Raw genomic sequence first — 24851 nt, forward strand, 5'->3', positions numbered from 1 at the left:
ACACAACTAAACATCAAACATTCAAAACTCCCTGATACAGGGCTGCCTTCATGTAATTGCTTATCTCCTTGCCATCTGATGGGAGGGCGTTCCATAGGGCAGGCGCCACCACCGAGAAGGCCCTCTGCCTGGTTCCCTGTAGCTTCACTTCTCACAGGGAGGGAACCGCCAGAAGGCCCTCGGCGCTGGACCTCAGTGTCCGGGCAGGACGATGGGGGTGGAGATGTTTCTTCAGGTATACAGGATACTTTAGCTGTGATCCCGCCCTTGCAAGGACTAGATGATTTTTGGCGTCCCTTCCAGTTGTAGAATTCCATGGTTCTTTGTTCCAGATCATTCTGCATGTACGCAGTGCTCATTCTTCCTCCTAAGGCGTCAGAGCAGGCTGCAACATTATAGCACAACATTAAGAAGAGTTTAAAAGCCTTCTGCGTGCCCCAGAAGTTGCATGATGAAGGTGCCAGGAAAGTTCTGCAGGAGGGAGTTCCTCAGCCTGGGCATCTAGTTGCCGCCTGTGAGAACAGGATGCTGGCACTGGCCTGATCCAGCAGCCTCTTTTTATGCCCTTATCCTTTCCAGCAAGCCCTCCCCGTTGGCGGCACACGGCACCAGTAACAGAGAGCAATAAAGTCCGCTATCTGCTAGATGAGAGTAATTGACTTTGCCCTCGAAGGGTTGCTAAAGACTCCTAAAGCGCGTTGCCAATTAAAAAATGGCAAATTGCACCGGCGACGTCCTCCTGTCGGCTGCGCCTCTCCGGTTTTATGGCAGGCAAATGTTCTGTTCCACAAAAGGAGTGCTATGCGCATGAGAGGAGGCGGCACCAGTCAGCTGAGAAGGTCACCCGCCCGTGTGGCTTGTCGGCATCCAAGATTGCACAGCAGCCCTGGAAGGCGGGCCCTGCCTGGTGGTCAGGAATTCCGTTCTATTCTGGCAACAGGCACAAGCTGCTCTCCTCCTGCTGGGGAGAGTAACTGGAAGCTCAGGAAGACAGCGGGGCTGGCAGGCAGGCGGTGGCAGCAGAGAGTGGGAGGTGTTCTTGTTTGTTCTGCTTAATGGGATGTGTGGCTATTTTATTGCTCTTGGAGCTGGCCAAGGGAGCACGACTGGCAAGCTTTATCTGTGGAAAGCCAGGCTGAACAGACTCTGGAGGTGTCCAGAGGGACTGCCGGGGAAACCCACTGTTTTCATGCAATACATTCTCACAAGTGGATTTTCCCAAGCAAATGTATTGCAGTAGTACCTCGGGTTACAGACGCTTTAGCTTCCAGACTCTGTTAACTCAGAAATAATACTTTGGGTTAAGAACTTTGCTTCAGGATGAGAACAGAAATCATGCAGCAGCAGTGGGAGGCCCCATTAGCTAAAGTGGTGCTTCAGGTTAAGAACAGTTTCAGGTTAAGAACGGACCTCCAGAATGAATTAAGTTCTTAACCCAAGGTACCACTGTAATTGGTATTTCATTCAGGACAAATGAAAAACATTCAAAGAGCCTCCTGGGCAGCGTTGCTAGATCAGGCGATGGTTCATAGAATCATAGAATTGTAGAGTAGTAAGGGACACCAGGGGGATGTGGGGGCGCTGTGGGTTAAACCACAGAGCCTAGGCTTGCCGATCAGAAGGTCGGCAGTTCGAATACCTGCGACGGGGTGAGCTTCCATTGCTCAGTCCCTGCTCCTGCCAACCTAGAAGTTCGAAAGCATGTCAAAGTGCAAGTAGATAAATAGGTACCGCTCTGGAGGGAAGGTAAACGGCATTTCTGTGTGCTGCTCTGGTTCACCAGAAGCGGCTTAGTCATGCTGGCCACATGACCCGGAAGCTGTATGCTGGCTCCCTCGGTCAGTAAAGCGAGATGAGCGCCGCAACCCCAGAGTCGGCCACGACTGGACCTAACCGTCAGGGGTCCCTGTACCTTTAAGGGACACCAAGGTTCATCTAGTCCAACCCCCTGCAATGCAGGAAACTCAGCTAGGTTCACCTAGCCCAGCCTCCTGTTCTCCCAGTGGCCAGTCAGATACCTATATGGGAAGCTGGCAAGCAGGTTTTGAGCACGAGAGCAACTCTCCCCTCCTGTGGTTTCCAGCAACTGGTATTCAGAAGCAGCGCACCCAATAGCTGTCTCCTCCTCCATGAAATTGTCCAATCCTCTTTTAAATCCATCCATGTTGGTGGCCATCATTGCCTCTTGTGGCAGGGAGTTCCACAGTTTATATATGTGCTGTGTGGAGCACTTCCTTTTCTGTGTCCCGAATCTTTCAATGTTCAGCTTAATTGGAAGTCCATGAGTTCTAGTGCTATGAAGACAAAGGAAAAGCTTTCGCTCTCCCCCTTTTCTCTGCCATGCACAATCTTATAAACTTTTTTTTTTATATATAAAATTTATTTATATTTTTCGGGTTTATACATTTCACTAATTACAATCATTTTAACATTTCAAAACTTGACTTCCTCTCCCCTCTTTCTCCATTTCCTTAAATTTATTTTTAATATCTTCTGTATATCCAAATTACTTTAATTTGCTCATTTATTCATCTACTTTAAATATATATACACTTATAAAATTGCAGGTTATTGCAATAATCCTGCCAATGTTCTTCCAGTAAGTTTAATTATTACTGCAGATTCCATAACTTTTTGTATCCATTCTTCCTTTGCTGGGACTTCTGCTTCTTTCCATCTTTGGGTGAGTAACATTCTTGCCACCTATACATGAATAATCATAGAATCATAGAATCATAGAGTTGGAAGAGACCACAAGGGCCATCGAGTCCAACCCCCTGCCAAGCAGGAAACACCATCAGAGCACTCCTGACATATGGTTGTCAAGCCTCTGCTTAAAGACCTCCAAAGTAGGAGACTCCACCACACTCCTTGGCAGCAAATTCCACTGTCAAACAGCTCTTACTGTCAGGAAGTTCTTCCTCATGTTTAGGTGGAATCTTCTTTCTTGTAGTTTGGATCCATTGCTCCGTGTACGCTTCTCTGGAGCAGCAGAAAACAACCTTTCTCCCTCCTCTATGTGACATCCTTTTATATATTGGAACATGGCTATCATATCACCCCTTAACCTCCTCTTCTCCAGGCTAAACATGCCCAGCTCCCTTAGCCGTTCCTCATAAGGCATCATTTCCAGGCCTTTGACCATTTTGGTTGCCCTCCTCTGGACACGTTCCAGTTTGTCAGTGTCCTTCTTGAACTGTGGTGCCCAGAACTGGACACAGTACTCCAGGTGAGCTCTGATCAGAGCAGAATACAGTGGCACTCTTACTTCCCTTGATCTAGATGCTATACTCCTATTGATGCAGCCCAGAATTGCTTTGGCTTTTTTAGTTTAATACGTTTCTATACAGTTTAGGTAGTTCTGTCCCTATAATTCCCCAGAGAAAAGCTTCTTCTTCTTTTTTGTTTTACACAAATGTTATTTTAAACATCCTTTTCAATTCATTCTATATCATTTCCCAGTAAGCTTTAATCTTACTACAAGACCCCCATATATGATAAAAAGAACCTTCTTTCTCTTTACATTTCCAACATATAAACTTCTATCAGGTCTCTTCCTTGCTTTCCTCTAAATTAAAAACTCCCAAATGCTGCAACCTTTCTTTGCAGGGGAATCGCTCCCTCTCCTGGCTCATCTTGTTTGTTCTTCCCTGAAGCTTTTCCAACTTGATCTCAGCCATGCAGCCAGGAGGCAAAGATTCCCATGCTTGGTTCTGGTGCTGTTTTGCTCACCATCCAGGGGGTCATGCGCACGCTGGGAGGCAGTGTGGCGCCGCTTCTGTTGCTTCTAGTTTAGCAGGCAGAAAAAGCAATGGCGAGAGAGAGAGAGGCAGGTCAGATGAACAGAACTGGGCTATCCACTCTTAAATAAATGGCTTTGCACCCACTTTGAGAAGTGCTTTGTTAGCAGAGGGGCCTGGGAAGAGCCTTCTGAAAATCTCACAACTGTGATATTGACACACTGTTGCACCTGGAGCAACACAGGCTGGGTTATTGTAGGGTTACCAGATGTCCCCGTTTCCCGGGGTCAGTCCCCGGATTTGTGAATAAGTCCCCGGACAAATACCATCCCTGGAATGTCCCCGGATTTCATCTAACGTCCCCGGGGAATGCAGCGGCGGCAGTCTCAGCAGCCCGGAGCAGTTGGCTCTGGCTGGCTTCAGGAGCTGCTGGGAAGTCCCCATGAGATGGTGGTGCAGGGGCTCCAAGATGCAGCTTCCGGGCTGCCTCCACCTTCCCTGAGCCCAGCAACTAAGCTGTGAAGGGAGGCTTCATGCTGCCTATCAGAACAGCCTCCCAACTCCTACTTGTGTGCAAGCAAGCGGGGATCTCTCAGCTGTGAAGGGGGCCTTCACGCTGCCTGTCAGAGCTTGAGTGCAAGCAGGAGGGGCCAGGGACCTCTCATTTAGGCAGTGGGAAGCCTCCCTTCCCAGCTGAGAAATCCCCGCCCCCTCCTGCTTACACACAAGTAGGAATGGGATTGGGACTGCTCCGATGGGAAAGGAGGCATTGTGCTACCCGAGCCTTGTTGCCACCCAGGCTTATGGAGAAAGGAGATAGAAGCCTCAGAGGAAGGGGAAACATGGTGGTTGAGGTCAAGGCGTTGGCCGTCCCTCCATCACCACCATTGCTGCAGCATCAACATCCCGAACGTGTGTGTATGTGTGTATGTATGTATGTATGTATGTATGTATGTATGGTGTCCCCAGATTCATTGGAAAAAATCTGGTAACCTTAGGTTATGGACATTGGACAGGTCTCTGAAAAAGGACAGGGTGGTAAGGTAGAAGATACATGGCAATGTTGAGATCACCATTTTTGGATTTCCTGATGTCCCGGGATGGTGTCGACAGTGGAATAGGCTCCCTCAGAAGGTGGTGGACTCTTTTGTTGGAGGCTTTCAAACAGAGGTGGGATGGACATCTGTCAGGGATTCCTGAGCCGCGGTTCCTGCATCGCAGGGGGCTGGACTAGGTGACTCTTGACTAGATGACTACAGTGTGGTGTAGTGGTTAAGAGTGGTGGACTCGTAATCCGGTGAACCGGGTTCGATTCCCCGCTCCTCCACATGCAGCTGCTGGGTGACCTTGGGCCAGTCACACTTCTCTGAAGTCTCTCAGCCTCACTCACCTCACAGAGTGTTTGTGGTGGGGGAGGAAGGGAAAGGAGAATGTTAGCCGCTTTGAGACTCCTTAGGGTAGTGATAAAGCGGGATATCAAGTCCAAACAGACTCTTCTAAAGTAGCAGAGGAGACATGGACCTAGACTAAATTGCTGGCAGAGCAGAAAGAGATGGGAGGAGGTTTTGCCCAGGCAGGTAAGAGAAGCTACAGCTAAGTCCTCCTGCTGTCAGGGCACAAAAGGAGTCTCTCTCAGAGTTCTCTCTAGCAAACTTGCAGGGAAATTCTGCGAGCTTCAGCTCCTGTCATGTGCATATATAACATGGCATCATAGACTCATTCAGGATGGATGGGAGTATGGGTGAAATACTGAAGGCCCAAATGCAGGCGATACCAACAAGAAAGAGAAGTGGGAGGCATCTAAGAAAACTGGTGCGGCTGCATAAGGAGCTTACAGACCAGCTGAGATTTAACAAGGGCATGGAAGAAAGGAGGAAATAGCAAAACGTGAATTGAGAATATCTCACAAGGCTGAGAGGCTGTCACTGGCCCAAATTCACTGGCCTCCTTGGCTGAGTGGGGATTTGAACCTAGATATTTTACACATGTGCCATTTCACATAGATCTGCCCCTGACATTGCAGGGGACGGCTAGCCAACCTGGCCAACCTTGTGAGTGACTTTGCAGGGAGGGCAGTTTCCACTGACAGGGGCAGTGTTGAGGAAGTAGTTGGTGCTCATAGCATCAGGACAAGAAGACAATAAAAGCACCCTTAAAGAGGCCTTTAGTGACCCCAAATTGTAGCATTGGGTGTGATGATAAAGTCACGTCTCCCCACCAACTTTCTCTTGAAAGAGCATGCCTGACTTCATAAGGGTGTGTGTCTAAACTAGGCATCCCTAAACTCAGCCCTCCAGGTGTTTTGAGACTACAGTTCCCATCACCCCTGACCACTGGTCCTGTTAGCTAGGGATGATGGGAGTTGTAGTCGCAAAACATCTGGAGGGCTGAGTTTGCCTATGCCTGGTCTGAGCACAAGTTATGGACAGGGACACCTCTCAGTGAACTAGATTTTTGTTGCCGCAAAATGATCTCCACTCATGTGTGCTCCTGTGGCAGTGAGTTCTGCAGGCTTATTCTGCGAAGAAGCATATCAGACAAGTACCTGGAGAAGTATGCATTCCTGAATTTCAGAGGGTTGGGCTAGATGACCCCTGGGTCCCTCCCAACTCTATGATGCGGGGAGTTGATGGTGAACTGATTTCAGGCAGTCAGCCCCCTCCCCTTCTATGCCGCAGAATTATTAGTACAGTGGTACCTCGGGTTAAGTACTTAATTTGTTCCGGAGGTCCGTTCTTAACCTGAAACTGTTCTTAACCTGAAGCACCACTTTAGCTAATGGGGCCTCCCGCTGCTGCCGTGCGATTTCTGTTCTCATCCTGAAGCAAAGTTCTTAACCCAAGGTACTATTTCTGGGTTAGCAGAGTCTGTAACCTGAAGTGTCTGTAACCTGAAGCGTATGTAACCTGAGGTACCACTGTATTGCATTTCTAGCCCACCTTTTCCTCTAGGGAGCTCAAGGTAGCGAGGGTGGTTCTCCTCTTCTCCCCCCTCCCCATTTAATCCCCACAACAACCCGAGAGATTCAGTGACTGTCCCTAGACCACCCAGGAACAGGGGCTATGTAGAGATGAGGAGAATTTTCTGTGGGCTGCTAACTTTTGCTTCCAGAGTCAGGCCACAGAGCAGTCCCTGGCTGACATCTCGCCCTACAAAACCCCTGCCGCCATGTGCCTCTGTCGGAAGGGGCTGGTTGCATATAATGCAAGCCGCTGATTTCATAGGAATAGAGGTAAGTGTCTTAGATTGAATCAGAACACTGGTCAATCTTGCTTGGTGTTGTCCACACAGACGGGCAGCAGCTCTCCAGGGTATCAGAGAAGGCTCTTTCCCTGTCCTGTCTGGAGAGGCCAGTGGTGGAACTGAACTTGGGACCTTCCCCTTAACAACAACAACAACAACAACAACAACAACAACAACAAGAAGAAGAAGATTCTAGTCTCTGTGGTTCTACAAAAAGAAAATAGAGTTGAATTGAGCAGGAGCTGGCTTGTACCTGGGTAGCACAATTGGTTGCGTGGTGCTGATAAATGGCGAGGTTGCAGGTTCGATCCCCTATGGTAAAATCGCATAGTCCTGGATTGCAGGGGGTTGGACTAGATGATCATGGGGACCCCTTCAAATTCTGATTCTATGATATAGAGCCATGGTGTCCATCTAGCTCAGTAATGTCTGCTCTGGCTGGCAGCAGGTTGCCCAGGGTTTCCCCGCCCTGCCTGGATATATCATTGAGACCTTCTGCATTCAAAGCAGCTGAGCCACAGCTCCTTCTGCAATATGAAAGGGAGCTTCAATCTCACTTAGAGAGGCGGGTGGAGAGAAGCTGCGCTCTCGCTTTCTGTGCAGGAAAGCGCTCGTGCTTCCTAACTCACGCAAGAAACCCAGGCTGGTCCTGGTGAGCGAGGCTCCCTCGCCAGGCACGGCAGATGAGTTGGGGAGCGCGGGGGGGGGGGGGCTTGGCTTGGCTCGGCGCCCCGTTCCTGCCTCCCTCGCCCGGGCGCACACACTTCCCGCATCATCCTCGCACGGAGAGAGGCAGCCGCGCGCTCTCGCGCCGAGGGAGAGCCTCCTTGCAGACCGCAGCGGTTCCAGCCGGAGCTTGGAGGAAATGGGCAGGACGAGACTCCCTCTTCCAGGGCAGCCGAGCTGAGCCCCGTCTCCCCGCAGCCTCAGCACCACTTTCCAGGGACCCAGCAGGCTGGCCGGATCGCAGGTGATGGGCTCCGGACATGGGCACCTTCTCCGAGAGTGTAAGGACCCGTTTTTTACTCGATGCGCTTCGAGGGGCGCTCGGCTGTGCCTCCCAAACTCCCTGCCTCTCCAGCTTGCAACCCTGCCCCCCTCTTTTCCTTGTCCTAGTCTCTTATAGTTGCGATTCGCATCCTTTTCGGGGAGAAGGAGCGCCCGACTTTAGGTCCCCTGTTCCCGAGAGGGCTCCGGAATTGCTTGCTGCCTGCCTTTCTGCTTTAGGGCTTTGTGCACGTGTGCAAGCGTAACAACTGTGCTCCGGTTGCGTGTGCGTTTTCCTGTTGGGGAAGTCGAGGTGGCTGACTGAGCACTAGCGAGCATTACGGAGCATGGTGGGTGGCGAGGCTGAGCATTTCAGGACAGCCGGAGGAACATTTCCTCCTTGTCTTCTGGGAGCGAGAACGGCTGCTCCTTAGTGCTTGATCCGTCAGGGATCCCGGCAGATCCACCCACCTTAAACCTCACTCTGCCCTGTCGGGGCATATTCCCGCTGTTGCCCCCAGATCTCTCCGGGTCCGGTGGGCATCACAGGTAACCACCCCCTATGCCTAAAACAGGAAAATAACTGTTCGCCGTTGGCCCTGAGATTCTCTGAAAATGATTCTGAGCGTAAAAGTTTTTGGACTTGGGTGTTTCCTTCCTGTTCTGCGCTGCCTTTCAGGTTGGGGATGAAATGTCTGCCAGGGGAGACCTCCTCCTAGATGCCTCTTTTATTGTCCGGTTGTCATGATTTGCGCTCTTGATGGTATCAGGGAGGTTATACGCAATCCCACTTTAATTCTGTTTGAGCTTGCAAAAGTTTCAGGGTGGGTGTACTGCAACTTTTCCAAACTGGGGCGCTTCCCGTTGAAACCCTGTAACTTTTTAGACTGCTAATGTGGGTTGTTGTGGTTTTGTTTATTTATTTTTTTGGAGGGGGGTGTATATTTGTCACATTTCCGTCGCTGTGCTCTGACACCAGCATGTTACAGTCATTAGAGTGTCTGACTAGCACCAGGGAGACCCAGGGTTCTCATCCCCACTCAGCCATGAAGCCATAGCTGTCAATGTTTTCCTTTTTTAAAGGGAAATTCCCTTATTCCAAATAGGATTCCTCACAAGAAAAGGGAAAAGCTGACAGCTATGCATGAAGCTCGCCAAGTGACTTTGAGCCTGTCCCCATCTCTCTGCCAGTGGCGTAGCGTGGGTTGTCAGCACCCAGGGCAAGGCAAGTAATTTGCGCCCCCTAACCCGTGGATTTGCTCCCCCTAACCCTAACCCCCAGATGTTGCGCCTGGTGCGGCCGGCCCCCCCTGCACCCCCACGCTACGCCACTGCTCTCTGCCCAGCCTCCCTCACAGGGCTGTTGTGAGGTTAGCATGGAGAGGGGGAGAGAATTGCGTGTGTGCCTCCTCAGGCTCTTTGCAGCAGCATGTGGCTCCGTTCTGTTTTCTGAAAAATGGCCTGATTGCTGGAGCATCTTGGCACAAATGCCATCCCTTCTGCTCTCTGCCTGCAGCAGCAGCCTGTGGGTGATGTGAATTGATGGGCGGAAGCCCTGCTGGCTGTGGATTTCTCCCAGTTCCCTGATTTCCTGACCGGCGTCTGTTCTGGACCAAGATTGTGTGATTCTGGCAGAGATGTTCATTTGCTGCAACGTATACATGCAATGTGCTTTCGGTCAGCGCTGGCGTGGTGCGAGGTTAAGAGGAAGCAGCGCTGTGGCTTTCCAAGGCAGCCTTTGCCAACCTGTTGGAAGTCGTAGTCCGAAATATCTGGAATCTGGAGGGCGCCGGGTTGGCAAAGCTTTTTTAAGGCTTAAGCGGACATGTGTATCATTATGAATGAGCAACCGTCAATCACTGGTGGGGAACATTCGTCATACTTGTGGGCGGGGCTGGGTGCAAAAGTAGGAAGAGTGACAGCTGTGGCTCTCACCTTTGTACAGCGGCCATTTCAGCCATACAGATGGGCCATAGATCAGAGGTCCTGGTTCAGTCCGCAACGGTATCTTCAGGTAGGCTTGGCAAAGAATGTTGCCTGAACTCCTGGAACTTTCACTGCCAATCAGGGTAGACCAGGGCTTCCCCAACTCCAGCTGATTTTGAAGTCCAGGTCCCATCATCCCTGATCACTGGTCCTGCTAGCCAGGGATGTTGGGAGTGGCAGCCCCAAAACAGCTGGAGACAGTGGCTTAGCGTGGGTTGCCAGCACCCGGAGCAAGGCAAGGATCCTCAGTGCGGCCTGCCGATAAGGTGGAAGGGAGGGGCGATAGCTCAGCGACTGACCTGAGTGGCAGCCGAGGTGCCCCATGAGCTTTGAGCATGGAGGAGAGTGGGATGGGAGATTGCTCAGAGTGATTACCTTTCCAAAGTCTGCGCAGAGGGTGCCCTAGCAAAGCGGCCGTCACTCAAATTCATTCCTCCATCTGCCCACGCGATCGCCAGGAGATTTTCTCTGTGAGGGGGAGGATGTGCTATTTTTTATTCCTACATTTTTGTCTTTTGAAATTTTGTACCCCTAAGAATTTAGTGCCCAGGGGAACCGCCCCCCCATGCTATACCACTGGCTGGAGACCTAAGTATGAGAAACTCTAGGCAATATGAGCTCAGTGAGCCGACGGTCTGACTCTGTAAAACACAGCTTCCTATGCGCATGTAAAGGCCAGAGGTTTCTACACATCCAGGAAACCAAGAGGCATACTTCAGTCCAATGGGGTGGGGTGGGGGGCTGCCTGGGAAGAAAGGGTGTGGTTTAGTTTAGGGAGAGTCCAGTAGAGAGACCCGGACGGTCCACACCCTGTTATCACATCATGGTATTTACCACGCCATTGTTTTTTAGATGCCAGCAACAGAGAAATGCCACGATCGAGCTGGTTTTTAGAGGTCTCCGCGGTTTAGCTTGCTGATGACTGTGTTTCTTGTCTACGCCGTTTGGTGTCATAACCTGGCCTGCAATCTGAGGGTGGGAATAGGTGTGCATAATAAAAATAAATCGATAAATAATCTGACTGCAGTACTAAGCAATACTAGAAGCTGTTGGAGACGCCAAACCGCCAAGGGACTCGGCTACTGAAAAGACACTCCTTTTGGTCTGGGGTTTGTGTGTGTGGAGTTGTGGACCAGATCAAGGGGTGCGGGGACATGGTTTTTTTTTGGGGGGGTGGGGTAGAAGGGTGGCTGTGGAAAAGGGTTTACAGCTCGTCTTCTCCCTCCCCCTCCCTCCCCAATCTCTCATCGCTCCCTGCGCGCTTGACATTTAAAGAAAAGCTTTGAGGCTTCTTAAACATGTTCTTGTGTGATAACTATAGTGAGAAACGATGGCATTAAACCCTGGTTTCTTTCTGACCTTTCGTGGGTTTTTTTAGGGAGCCTGGGTGGTTTGCTGATGTCTGCCACACAGTGGCGTAGCGTGGGTTGTCAGCACCCGGGGCAAGGCAAGTAATTTGCGCCCCCTAACCCGTGGATTTGCGCCCCCTAACCCGTGGATTTGCGCCCCCTAGCCCATGGATTTGCACCCCCTAACCCGTGGATTTGCGCCCCCTAACCCTAACCCCCAGATGTTGCGCCCGGTGCGGCCGGCCCCCCCTGCACCCCCCATGCTACGCCACTGCTGCCACATGAAACACACCCAGGGCTACTCCAGACTGATTTATTCAGTATTCATCCTGATTTGCTTGCTTTGTTGTCAGACTAGTAGCTGATGTCCGGACTTTATTCACCATTCATTCTACAAAAAACATAAGGGGCAGCTGCTGGCTGAGGTCATCCACCCAGCTAGTCCAGCTTCCTGTTCTTACAGTGTCCAACCAGATGCCCGTTGTGGGAAACCTGCAATCAAGATCCGAGCGCAGGTGCCCTCTCCCTTCCTGTGGTTTCCAGCAACTGTGACCCATAAGCTTTGCTGACCCCCAACTGTGGAGGCAGCCCAAAGCCACCCTGGCTAGTAGCCTTCAACAGCCCTCTCCTCCTCTATGAATTTGTCTGATCCTCTTTTAGAACCATCCAGGATGGCGGCCATCACTGCCTCCACTGGGAGGGAGTTCCATAGGTCAACTGTCTGCTGAGTGAAGTCTTGTCGGTCTTTTGAGGTGCAGTGATGCCATGCAGCTGCCCCTTTCTTCAGAACCACCTTGGATAGCCTGTGACTCAAGAAGCCAACATGGCGCCCTCTGGATCTTATGGGACTGCAAGTCCCATCTTCCTTGACCCTGCTGCCTGGGGCTGATGGGAGTTGGAGTCCTTCAGTGTCTTGAGGGCCCCATGCCAGCTACCCTGTGGGGTGGAGGTGGGTGCTTATCATTGGGGCATCTGGTTGGCCCCTGTGAGAGCAGGATTCTGACCTAGATGGGCCATTGGGCTGATCCAGCAGGCTCTACTCATGTTCATACTGCCTGTGGGAATGTTCAGGGAGGCAGGAGAGGATATATTGTTTAATTATATCCTTCCCAACATGTGTTAACAAGTTCTACAATTTAGCAGAGTAACATTCCCCTTTTAAACTCGTACCAGCGGATAACGTCTTTGCCAGGCTTGTATAAGCCTCTAAAATAAGTTTCCCGGTCAATTCCCCTTTATTCCCTCATAAAAGATTAGATACGACACAGTCTGGTATAAAAGAGTTTACTCACACACATTCTGTTCACAGATGGATCCCAGAAGGCAGACTTAGGTTGCAAAGTATATACACCTGGAATCTGTCCCATGAGGAGATAGTTCCTTTGTCCTCTCAGGGTAAGAAGATGTTGCTTCTTCGAACAATGGAGTCAGAGAGAGAGATGGCAGCCTCCCTTGTGCTATTTTGTTACCTGTACAGGTGAGGTCACTCCTTAAAGTGAGTGAAAGGCAGGATATCAAATCCAAACTCTTCTTCTTCAAACTCCCGCCCACCTCTGGTCACATGTAGAGGAGGTCTGTCCCAGCCCAGGAGGAAACAGAAAGTTCTGACTGGCTGGTCCAGACATCCCCTTTTTATGTCCACTCTAGGAATGTTGCATTTGACTGCTTTGTGTTTCACATCCCACACTGCCAAGGACCGGAGTCGGCCTTCCTCAGAGGTGCGAAGTGTGATCCTCAGATGCACATTGTGTGAGGGTGGGGTGGAACTGCAAGCAGTATGGTCAGAGCAGAGGCAAATGAAATGCAAAATTTGCAGACGCTGAGCGTTTGAGCATGAGGATCTCACATTTCCTGTTTCCCTGCTTCTCTGCAACACCCATTGCAGAATTTCTTCGTTTTCCCTGCCAGGAAGAGGCAGAAGCTGCCGCCTCTTCCTGCGACAGGAGAAATTAGAGTTCCCCATTGAATCTTGCAGAGAAGCCTGCTTGTTCTCTGCTCTTGAAAATAAGCAACAGGACCTTCCCCAACCTGGTGCCCTCTGGGTGAGTTGGACTGCAACTCAGAGAAGTCCCAGTTAGCACAGGCCAGAGAGATGCTTTGGACTACAACTCCCATCAGCGTGCTGGCTGGGGCTGATGGGAGTTGTAGTCCAAAAGATCCTGAGGGCAACAGCTTGGGGAAGGCTGAATGAGCACCTTGCATGTGTTCTGCGGTGACTAGTGACCAAACTTCCAGTGGAAATGCCACTCTTAATATCTCCCTGTCCAATTGCTGATGTCCTTATTTTTCACCATATCGCAAGGATTTTGTTGTGACCTCCAGTCTCTTACAAAAGTAACTTCCTAGTCCTCATGAATATGGAGAAAACCCTGTTTTATCGCAAGAGAATCAAGGTCCCCAGGGTTCATTTGTGTTTTGGGGACTTCTCATGTATAGTACCTTGTAATCCTTACAGAAATGGGGTGCAGGTCAGTCAGATGATATCCCCATATTTCAGAGTTGCCAAAGCTTAAAAAAAAAAAAAAAACGGCTTTCTGATGGCTATTCAGGGAGTCCATGGCAGAGGAGACATTTGAACTGTGGACCTCCTGGTTTGTCGTTTAACCTGTTCCCCCTTCTTCCCTTCTGCACCAGCTCTGCAACGTTCTAAATCTCCAGCTCATTCAAAAATCCCAACAGAAATGATTTTAGAAAGATAAATATCCACCGCAACCTCTCTCCTGCAAAGAAATTGATCCAGCAACACAAAAGGATGACCAGTCTCTAGAGGCATCCAGTCTCTACAACGGGGGAACCAGCATGGTTAATTCCAGATATCCTTGGACCCCTACCATACAGCTGGAGGGAAATGTTTTCGGCCTGGGGCCGTATTATCTCATGGGCTATCTTCTAGGGGGCATGAACCAGTCAGGGCCAGAGGCGAAAGTGGGTACAGCAGTACCAGAGCCTACAATGACTCCCAGGATGTTTCCAAGCACAATTCAAAGTGTTGGTGCTGACCTTGAAAGCCCTAAACGGCCTTGGCCCAATATACCTGAAGGAGCGTCTCCACCCCCATCGTTCTGCCCAGACACTGAGGTCCAGCTCTGAGGGTCTTCTGGTGGTTCCCTCACTGCAAGAAGTGAGGTTACAGGGAACCAGGCAGAGGGCCTTCTCAGTGGTGGCACCCGCCCTGTGGAACACCCTCCCACCAGATGTCAAGGAAAGAAACAACTATCTGACTTTCAGAAGACATCTGAAGGCAGCCCTGATTAGGGAAGCTTTTAATGTTTGATGCTTTATCGTGTTTTTAATATTCTGTTGGGAGCCTCCCAGAGTGGCTGGGGAAACCTAGCCAGATGGGCGAGGTATAAATTATTATTATTATTATTATTATTATTATTATTATTATTATTATTATTTATTTGCCTTTTGTACAATACAGTGCATTCACAAGCATGCAAAGGTCAGAGGTCTCTCCCCTACAGGACTCCTCTCCCCACACAGGCAGGCAAGAGGCAGCAATGCAGTCCAAGGATGTAATCTGGCCAAGCCAGAGCAATCCAGGCGGGGGGGGGGGAGGGATGGAGGGGGGGCCCTGGGAGGGGGGGCATGGCCAGAATCCAAAGGGCCACATAGACAGGTCTAGAGGTGTTATTCCCAGGTGTTATTCTGACTTCACCCCTGGAAGCGCACTCCATTGTCACATTAAGACAATGTCTCTTATCGACCTGGGTAGCTCAGTTGCTTGTTATCATGCTGATAACATGAAGGTTTACAGTTTTGATCCCCATATGGGGCAGCTGCATATTCCTGCATTGCAGGGGGTTGGACTAGATGACCGCTAGGGTCCCTTCCAACTGTATTCCAGGACAGATGAATGCCAACAACAACCTTAGGGAGAGCAGACTGGGTTTTAAGGAAAGGACCTTAGAAGCACCGCAACGCTTTTATTATCTGCCTTTTAATAGATTTGCTTTTAATATTGTTTCAAATCTATTCGAATTTAATCACCTTTGTAATGACTTCCCTGTTTTCAGCTTTTTGTATTTTCCCTGCATCGTTTTAATGTCTTTAAGCTGCCTCGGGTCTGGGAGTATAAGTCAGGATATAAACAAAGGTAACAGAACACTCATTGCCCTGGAGCGCTGGCCATGCTGGCTGGCAGGGACGGGGACTTACAAAAAATATTGGGGGGGCCCGGGAAAGCTCATGAATAATAAATAAGCTCATGAATATGCAAATAAAGTGGCGCCGCCTCCTCGTGAGCGAATAGGGGAGAGCATGCTGCTCCTATTAATCAGCTCCGAAGGTGGAGCTTTTGCTCGGGAGGGAGGGCAGGAGGCATGCAGCCCGACCCTGTGCATTTTGGGCTGGGGGAGGGCGGCGGTGGCGCTCTGCTGGAGGGGCGCCGGAGATTATTGGGGGGGCGGAGCCCCCCCAAACGAATTTTTGAGGGGGCTCGGGCCCCCTCAAGCCCCATGGAGTCGGCGCCTATGCTGGCTGGCGCAGATGGGAACCACATTTGAGGTTGCTACCTCTGGCTATCCCCAACAACTGGAGCATATCTTGGAAGCCATCCATGGGTTAGGATGGATCTGGTTTTGGGAGCCATTTCCCACCTACTTTGGGGCCTTAATTTAGGAGACCGCCAGTCGAAAACTCAGCAGAAAGTCATGCTTTAATGGGACGGATCTCTCTCTCTCTCTCTCTCTCTCTCTCTCTCTCTCTCTCTCTCCCTTCCCCTTCCCCTTCCCCTTCCCCTTCCCCTTCCCCTTCCCCTCCTTCTCTCAGCAGCCCATGACTTTAGTCCCTTCAGCCACTGGCTAGAAGCTAGATCTCTCGGCTTGCAGCTCAATGCAATTATCCACTGTCAGTGACACTCCGATAAATCACACCCTAATTGATATGTGTTAGCAGCCTGCCTAAATGGGAAATAATCTGATTGTGAGTCCCTGGTGCTGCTGCTGCAGTTTCTTTCTTGTTTCCAAGCCAGGGGAGCACAGGAAGAGCGAGAGCATGTCAAAAGGACAAAGGGAAGGACCAACTGACCACCACCTTCTCTTTTTGTTCTAGAGCAGTGATGGCCAAACTTGGCCTCCAGCTGTTTTGGGACTACAATTCCCATCATCCCTGACCACTGGTCCTGTTAGCTAGGGATGATGGGAGTCGTAGTCCCAAAACAGCAGGAGGGCCGAGTATGGCCATTGCTGTTCTAGAGGTTAGCTGTAAGCCACACCCACCTAGAAGGGGCAGAGATGTAAATCGCTCTGAGCGGGCAGCCAGGCTTCCTCCATCTGAAACTTCCAAAGGTTTAGCAGATTCTGAACGGCTGCCTTTCCCAAAGAAGACGTTCCTTTCATTTCACTTTTAGGGAAGTTTCTAAATGTTTGATGTTTTATCGTGTTTTTAATACTCTGTTGGGAGCCACCCAAAGTGGTTGGGGAAACCCAGCCAGATGGGTGGAGTATGTATGCATGCATGTATGTATGTATGTATGTATGTATGTATAAATTAATAATAATAATAATAATAATAATAATTAGAATTAGAATTAGAATTAGAATTAGAATTTGTATGCCACCTTTCTATATGGAGAGCCAGTGTGGTGGTGTGGTTAAGAGCGGTGGACTTGTAATCTGGTGAACCGGGTTCGCGTCTCCGCTCCTCCACCTGCAGCTGCTGGGTGACCTTGGGCTAGTCACACTGCTCTGAAGTCTCTCAGCCCCACTCACCTCACAGAGTGTTTGTTGTGGGGGAGGAAGGGAAAGGAGAATGTTAGCCGCTTTGAGACTCCTTAAAGGGAGTGAAAGGCGGGATATCAAATCCAAACTCTTCTATATTACTATGCACAAGGCAGCTTACAAAGCTGAAGAAACAACAAAATAGACAGCAAAAGTCACACTCTTCATAACAATCTGACCCAATAAAAAAAGCTACATTAACTTTAAAATAAACAACTTAATCCATCAGAATGTAATAGTAAACAGTAAAATTAAGTAAAGGTAAAGGTACCCCTGCCCGTACGGGCCAGTCTTGACAGACTCTAGGGTTGTGCGGCCATCTCACTCTAGAGGCCGGGGGCCAGCGCTGTCCGGAGACACTTCCGGGTCACGTGGCCAGCGTGACAAAGCTGCATCTGGTGAGCCAGCGCAGCACACGGAAACGCCGTTTACCTTCCCGCTAGTAAGCGGTCCCTATTTATCTACTTGCACTTTGATGTGCTTTTGAACTGCTAGGTTGGCAGGCGCTGGGACCGAGCAACGGGAGCGCACCCCGCCGCGGGGATTCGAACCGCCGACCTTTCGATCGGCAAGCCCTAGGCGCTGAGGCTTTTACCCACAGCGCCACCCGCGTCCCGACAACAGTAAAATTAGACATCAGCAAATAATATTTAAGCAGTTTACAGTGGTACCTTGGGTTAAGATCTTAATTTGTTCTGAAGATCTGTTCTTAACCTGAAACTGTTCTTAACCTAAGGTACCACTTTAGCTAACGGAGCCTCCTGCTGCCACCGCGCCCCACGATTTCTGTTCTCATCCTGAAGCAAAGTTCTTAACCCAAGGTACTACGTCCGGGTTAGCGGAGTCTGTAACCTGAAGCGCCTGTAACCTGAAGCGTCTGTAACCCGAGGTACCACTGTACACTTATCCTTTGCTATAAATAATTACTAAAGTATAATCAATAAAAACAATAGCCCGTCGCAGTGCATAGAATACCACAAAACATCCAAAACCATGTGAAAGGATCAAATTGAGAAACAAGGACACACAGCTTATAAAAATATTTTATGAAAATATCCCTGAACTGCTTCTGCTGTTTTCTAAGCTGTGGTCTGGGAAAGGCTCCTAAGGTTGGAGGGTGGGGCAGGGCAGGTGGGAAAAGCTATTGCCTGATGGACAGCAGAAAGTCAACCTCCCCCCTCATGTTTTGCACTATATTTCCCATCAGCCCTGTTCCAGCGTGGCCATACTCCCAGGGGCAGATAGATGGGAGTTGTAGTTCAAGATAATTGGAGGGCACCAGGTTGAGGAAGGGTGGTCTGCGGTGACTTCCTAAATACAGCTAGATTCCAAACATGGATTTGGCGATTTATTGACATTGGTAACCCCACAGGAAATGGGGTTAAGAACTAAAGTCTTAAGAACATATAAGTGCCCTGTTGGATCAGGCCCATCTAATCCAATGGTTTAATACTTCCAATAGACTAAAAGTGGATTAAAGCTTGCATCAGCTTTCTCTACATCTGGGTAAAATGTTTTCAGCAGGTGCCGAAAGCAGTGGAGGCTCCTGTCTGGCGTTCAAGTGGCAGGGAGTTCCAAAGTGCAGGTGCTGCCTAGTGGAATGAAACGTCACGTTTTCACGAATGTGGCACAAAATGCGGTCAGTTCTGCCGATTGAAGGGTTCGAGGGGGTGCATATGGGGGTCAGTCCATTTCATGGGTAAACTGGTCTCGAGCTGCTAAAGGCGTTACACGCTCATAACATCACCCTGAAATTGTCCCGGCAGCAAATCGGCAAGCAGTGTGGATTTCTGAGCCCAGGTGTTATTTGCTGGCAAGGCCTCACACCTGTTCAGCAATTGGACTGCAGCATTCTGCATGAACTGCAGCTTCTGGATCAACTGCAAGGAGAGGAAAGGGAAGAGGTAGGGGAAGGAAGGAAGGAAGGAAGGAAGGAAGGAAGGAAGGAAGGAAGGAAGGAAGGAAGGAGGAAGGGAGGAAGGGAGGAAGGAAGGAAGGAAGGAAGGAAGGAAGGAAGGAAGGAAGGAAGGAAGATAGGAAGATGCATAGAGGTTCCTGCTGCCGACCACTTGGCAAACCATTCCATCTATATCATCATCTCTTCCAGGACGGAGGAGGACCTTACTTGCTTCTTGGCTCCTTCCCCAGATTTCTGCTCATATCCTCTTTGGCACCATCACTCAGGCTGTCCATGTAAACAGTCTCCACTGAGTGTGCTGCCTCTGAGGGCGATGTAGGGTGACAGCGATGCTCTGTCTTTGGCGAGCGGCCTGGACGCTTGCCAGCCCTGCCATGTGATGTTGCAGTCATTAAGGGATGAGCGTGCCTCTGCCAGTGCTGGCAAGAGCGCTGCTCACAGGTCTGGTTCGAAATGGGTGGCACAGGAGAGGGGCAACTCCGAAAGGGCGTTCCCTTGGGAAAGGGCGTTTGTGTGGCTTCCACACGTCTGTGCTGAAGCAGGAATTTGCCTTGCCTGATTCCCTGACATTGCCGGTTAGAACAGGGGTCAGCAAACTTACTGCGCCTCAGGCCGGTGTCTCCAGCGCTGATTGCGCAGGGGAGCACATGCGCACACGCTATTTCCGGCGCACTTCCAGGTTGGAGGATCACCGGAAGTAGCTTGTACGCATGTGCACGGGCCTCCTCCGACCCGGATGTGCACTGGAAATAATGCTTGCGCATGCGCAAATAATGCTTGTGCATTATGCGCAAAAGCTATTTCCGGTGCTCCTCCAACCTGGAACTGGGCAGCTGCGCAGCGCAGAGCCGATAAGAACGGGCAGCGGCGGGCAGCAGGGGTTGCCATGGGCCGGATAAACGAGTCCCTCGGGCTTTATCCGGCCCGCAGGACTTAGTTTGGGGACCCCTGGGTTAGAATCACGGAATCGTAGAATAGCAAGTTTGGAAGGGATCCCCACGGGTCCAAACATCTGCAATGCAAGAATGACGGGGTTAATGGGGGATCAGTTTGACTTCTGTTTCATCTGTCCTGGCCACCTAGTAAAACCCACAGCTGTATCAGGGATGTGACAATGGAGAAGTAAAAGATTTGGATCATCAAAAAAGATGCGGGAGGAAATGATTAAATTAGGACCCATAAAGTGGAGGGTGGAAGTCCAGAAGGATGCTTTGCTTTTTGGCAGACCTGTCTTTTGCTGAATTTATACCGTTCTGTTTCGGTTGGTGGAATATACTCTGAGTCGAGTGTGAATTTCATGCTCTTTATTCAGCTTGTAGTAGCAATGAATCAAACTTTTCCCCAAAAGTCTAGCTATATATACATTTGTCAGAGCTGCCCGAGGTCCCAGCTCACAAAGGACCAACGCCAGTTCGTTGTTATATACAAAAGTCTTTATTGAAGTTCAGTTTCGCTTTCACAGCCGCAGCGTGTAGCTCTATGTCTGAAACTCTAGAATGCCGAAGCTCCGTCTGAATCTCCTCCCCCCAGACACCAGTTTAAGACTCTAGCCTTGCTCCACCTCTTCCTTTGCTCTTTCCTCCTCTGGGTCCGCCTGTCAGCTGGGGTCTTGCCCTTCCTAGACTCTTCTGACGCTGAGTCCCCTGAGTCTTCCCCCTGCCTCCGGCGGGCTTTAGGACCTGGTTCCCCATCCGGGTTTTCTGCTGTCCCGCGCGCCTGTACATTCGAACTTGGCGCGCACGCCCAGCCGGCAACCTTCCTCCTGACCGTTACACTGCTCCTGTCACTGCTTCCCCCTTTGGGGAGGCTAGCTGGACCTGACCTTCCCTCACTCTCCGATAGAGGCGTGGTCAGCCCTGACTCATCTTCTCTCCCTGCTGGAGGAGACGCTGGCCCTGACACATGGGATTCTTCCCCCCCACTACGCTCTGGTGGGGAAGCTGGTCCTGATCTCCCGCTGCTGCTTTGGGAGTCCCCACTGGCCCCTTGCTTCTGGTGCGTCCCCCCTGGGACCCCCCTTGCCCTGACCACCGGCGCCCCCTTCTGGGAATCTTCTGATTCGCTGGAGAGGCTCATGGAATCTCTCGGGTCACTGTCATTCTCCCCTCCGCTGCCCTCAGATTCTTCCCCTTCGCTCTCCATTCCCTCTCTCCCCTGTACCTCTGTTCCTGAGCCCCTGACAACATTATTTACACAATGGACCCCATGTGATTGGCTAATTCCGGGCTGCTCCTGTAGGCCAATCAGGTTGCGGATTCACTTTCTCCAGAAGCCTGATTGGCTGCTCCTGCAGACCAATCAGGTCGCTGATTCACTTCCACCTGGAGCTGGATTGGGTGGCTCCTGCGGACCAATCAGTCTGCTGCATTCTGGATCCTATTGTTCTAGGATTCAGCTCAGGACATAACAGTTGGAACATTTTTCCTGCTGGACAGTGGAACAGTCTCCCTCGGGAGGCGGCGGACTCTCCTTCCTTGGAGGTTTTTAAGAAGAGGTTGGGCAGCCATCTGTCATGGATGCTTTAGCTGAGATTCCTGCATTGAAGGGGATTGGAGGAGATTACCCTCAGGTCCCTCCCAGCTCTACTATTCTGTGATCCTTATATCATATATTGGTATCCCACTCTGGGGACATTATGGCAAAGGTCGGATAAGAGATCTTGCAAATGAGCGAATAAACAAACCTACAACCGCTGCATCATCCTTGACCAGCTGGCTCATGATTGTCATCTGGTCCTCATAGATTGGTGTGGAATCTATGGACTGTCTCCTCCTTGTGGGCGTAGATGACCTTCTCTTGCCCCACACAACTTCTTCTCTTCTTCTTAGGTGATCCTTCATAGCCGAATAAGATTGTCTTCCATGAACACGGACTTAACAGTGAGTCCGTAAGTGACTGTGGAGGCCAATTTTGGACCCACAAGTCCTTCCACAGTGGGGACGTTGGTTTCTGGGCAGGAGTTGATCATGGTGAGGGTATGTCAAGCGTGCCTTCCTCCTAGCTCGTTTCTCCCTTTTGTCCTGAGTTTGAGTGTCTTCAAAACCCATGACACCTTTCTTAAAGGCTGTTCTCCACCCGTATGTGCACACCTCCAGGACTCAAAGCGAATCCTCTGCAGGTGTGAGCTGTACGTGTGAACGGTCCTGAGTTGCGACCTGAACTGCAGGCAGCCCCTATTCAGTGAAACGGCGTCCTACTGCGGCATGACTAACTGAAATGTGAGCCGCCTCCTTCTGCACATGATTGTTACAAATGCGCTTCCTTAGCAGATCTAATGATCGTGGCAAATTGCCGCCTGCCTTGGTAATTAGCCCTTCTGCCAATATGGTGCCTATCGAGGAGGAGGAGGAAGTTTTTCTTGTTAAGGAAGGAGGGCGGTGAGGATGGTCCTAGCAGCAGATCATAGAATTGGAAGGGGCCACCAAAGGTCATCTAGTCTCTGCTATGCAGAAGTGTGGGAAGAGCAGGCAGGGCAGCAGGACTCCTGGGTTTGATTTTCATCCCAGGGAGAGGAGCACAGCTTACAGAGGTGCAGGCAGCTGAGGGGAATGGCTTCTTGTTGTCCTTGCACATGCACACACACACACACACACACACACACACACACGAAACCTCCATAGAAAAATCCATTTCCTTAGCTTGCAAAGTTGAAGTCTGCCTTTCAGCTGTGCAGAGCCCGAGAGCATCCATCATCATCATCATCATCACCACCACACCACTTTTAATTTGTATACAGTACCATCTTTCTATCTTACAATTCTCAAGGCAGTTTACAAGCTACAGAAACAAGGAATGCACATCTTATAACAATCAATGCAATACAAAAACGTGATAATAAAACATAACTTTAAAATAAGCAACCTACATTAAAAAAATGTAATATTCAACAATCATTAGAACAGTATAGACCAGGGGTCAGCAAACTTTTTCAGCAGGGGGCCGGTCCACTGTCCCTCAGAATTTGTGGGGGGCCGGACTATATTTTGAAGAAAAAAAATGAACGAATCCCTGTGCCCCACAAATAACCCAGAGGTGCATTTTAAATAAAAGCACACATTCTACTCATGCAAAAATACACTGATTCCCGGACCATCTGTGGGCCGGATTTAGAAGGCGATTGGGCCGGATCCGGCCCCCAGGCCTACCCATGGTATAGACCATAATTTCAGGCTCCAGACTTTAATTTCAGGCTCTTGAAAACAGAGGTGCTCTTCCAGCCTTAGACTTGTAGAATTGTAGAGTTGAAAGGGGCACACAAGGGCCATCTAGTCAACCCCCTGCAACTCAGGAAGCACGGCTCAAGATTCCAGCTCCACAGTTCCCTTCCAGCTCTACAGCTCTGTGAATCAATCGGGAATAATGGCACAAACTGAATTTTCTGGTTTGCGGTCGCCGAATCCACCCAAAAGCAGCGAGAATCTGGGAGCGCTCTGGGGTGACAAGGCAACGTTCATTCAGGAGCCGGAACCAGTTCCTCCCTGCTCCCCTCCCACACCCTTGTTTTGTATCCGCTGTATTTGCTGATTGAACAGTAATCTGTCTCCTGCCAATTTAAAAGCCAGAGGATGTTTGTTTTCTGGGTTGATGATATGCTAGAAAAACGTAATTGACCTCCGCAAGGTTTTACAACAGTTCGGAACAGGACTCGGCAGCTGCAAGGTGTAAAACAGCCGTGCGGGTGGCTGCCTGGTTGTCTTAGAGCAGTGGTTCTCAACTTGTGGGTCCCCAGATGTTGTTGGACTACAGCTCCCATCATCCCTGAGCTCTGGCCTTGCTAGCTAGGGGTGATGGGAGTTGCAGTTCAACAACATCTGGGGACCCACAGGTTGAGAAAGGCTGTCTTAGTGCATCTGCACTTGACTTAGGAACATAAATCCACAAAAGCTATGAAGATGGATTGGGCCAAAGGAGGCTCATCTAGTCCAGCGTTCTGTTCTCACAGTGGCCAGCCAGATACCCCCCAAAAGGAAGCTAAAAGTTGGGCAGTTCTGGGCAGAGAAAACAAGTTCTTTTTCATGCAGCACATAGTTAAACTGCGGAACTCCCTCCCACAGGAGACTGGGATGGCCATGACCCTGGATGGCTTTGAGAGAGGATTAGACAACACTATGGAGGAGGAGAGGGCTATCTGGCCACCAGCCATGGTGAATACACTCTGACTCCAGAGCTGGAGGCAGAGATGCTTCTGAATACCAGCTTCTGGAAGCTGCAGGAAGGGAGAGTTGCTCTTGTGCTCAGAACTTGCTTGCGGGTTTCCTCCTCCGTCACTGTGAGTACAGGAGGCTGGACCAGATGGGCCTTTGACCTGATTCAGCAGGTTCCTGAAATCATAGAGTTGAAGTTGGAAGGGGACTGCAAGGGTCCTCTAACTCCCCAAAATGTACGAATCTCAACAAATGCCAGCCAGATTTTAAATCATGACTCTCCAGGTCCAGGATGTGTGCATTATCCAATGTAATCCATTCTCTTAACCAGCACAAGCAGGCTGCCTCATAATACATTTGCGGGTCTGGCAGGGCAAAGCCTCCTCTTTCATTTATGTCTATCATAATTTTATGTTTAATTCTTGGCTTTCCCCCCTGCCAGATGAATTTAGAAATATCCTTATTCCATTCTTTGAAGCAGCCTGAATTACTTATAATGGGTATTGATTGGAATAAACACAACATCTTGAGCAGTAGATTCATTTTGGTGGCTGAGATTTTGCCAAGCAAGGGAGAGCTTCATTCTCTCTCCCAGATCTCCAACTTTTTCTTAATCTCTTCCCACAGTTTAACATAATTATTTCCAAAGAAGTTGAGATTTCTTACTGTGAAGCAGATTCCCAGATATCTAACTTTTTTTTAAAACGTATTTTCAAACCAAACTGTTTTTCTAACGTATTTTTCGACACACGGTCCCACAT

General features: G+C 50.0%; 2 protein-coding genes across 4 annotated transcripts in view; one reads left to right on the forward strand and one right to left on the reverse strand.

The window, feature by feature from the left end:
* PDE2A (phosphodiesterase 2A) overlaps window positions 1–24851 on the forward strand; it is a 393922-nt gene that overhangs the window by 130665 nt on the left and 238406 nt on the right. Inside the window, exon 1 of one of the 3 annotated variants that reach the window (XR_014525169.1) lies at window positions 7538–7990. The exons of 1 other annotated variant lie outside the window; for it this stretch is intronic. The gene's annotated coding sequence lies outside the window, so the exon portion shown is untranslated. Of the gene's footprint in view, window positions 1–7537; window positions 7991–24851 lie in introns of those variants that run through there. One more of the 3 variants, XR_014525170.1, reaches the window with a different exon arrangement.
* Window positions 1–24851, reverse strand: part of ARRB1 (arrestin beta 1) — a 558582-nt gene that overhangs the window by 85889 nt on the left and 447842 nt on the right. The gene's annotated exons all lie outside the window — the stretch shown is intronic.

The sequence above is a fragment of the Podarcis liolepis genome (assembly GCF_965112155.1).
Source record: "Podarcis liolepis genome assembly, chromosome: 4".
NCBI lineage: Eukaryota > Metazoa > Chordata > Lepidosauria > Squamata > Lacertidae > Podarcis > Podarcis liolepis.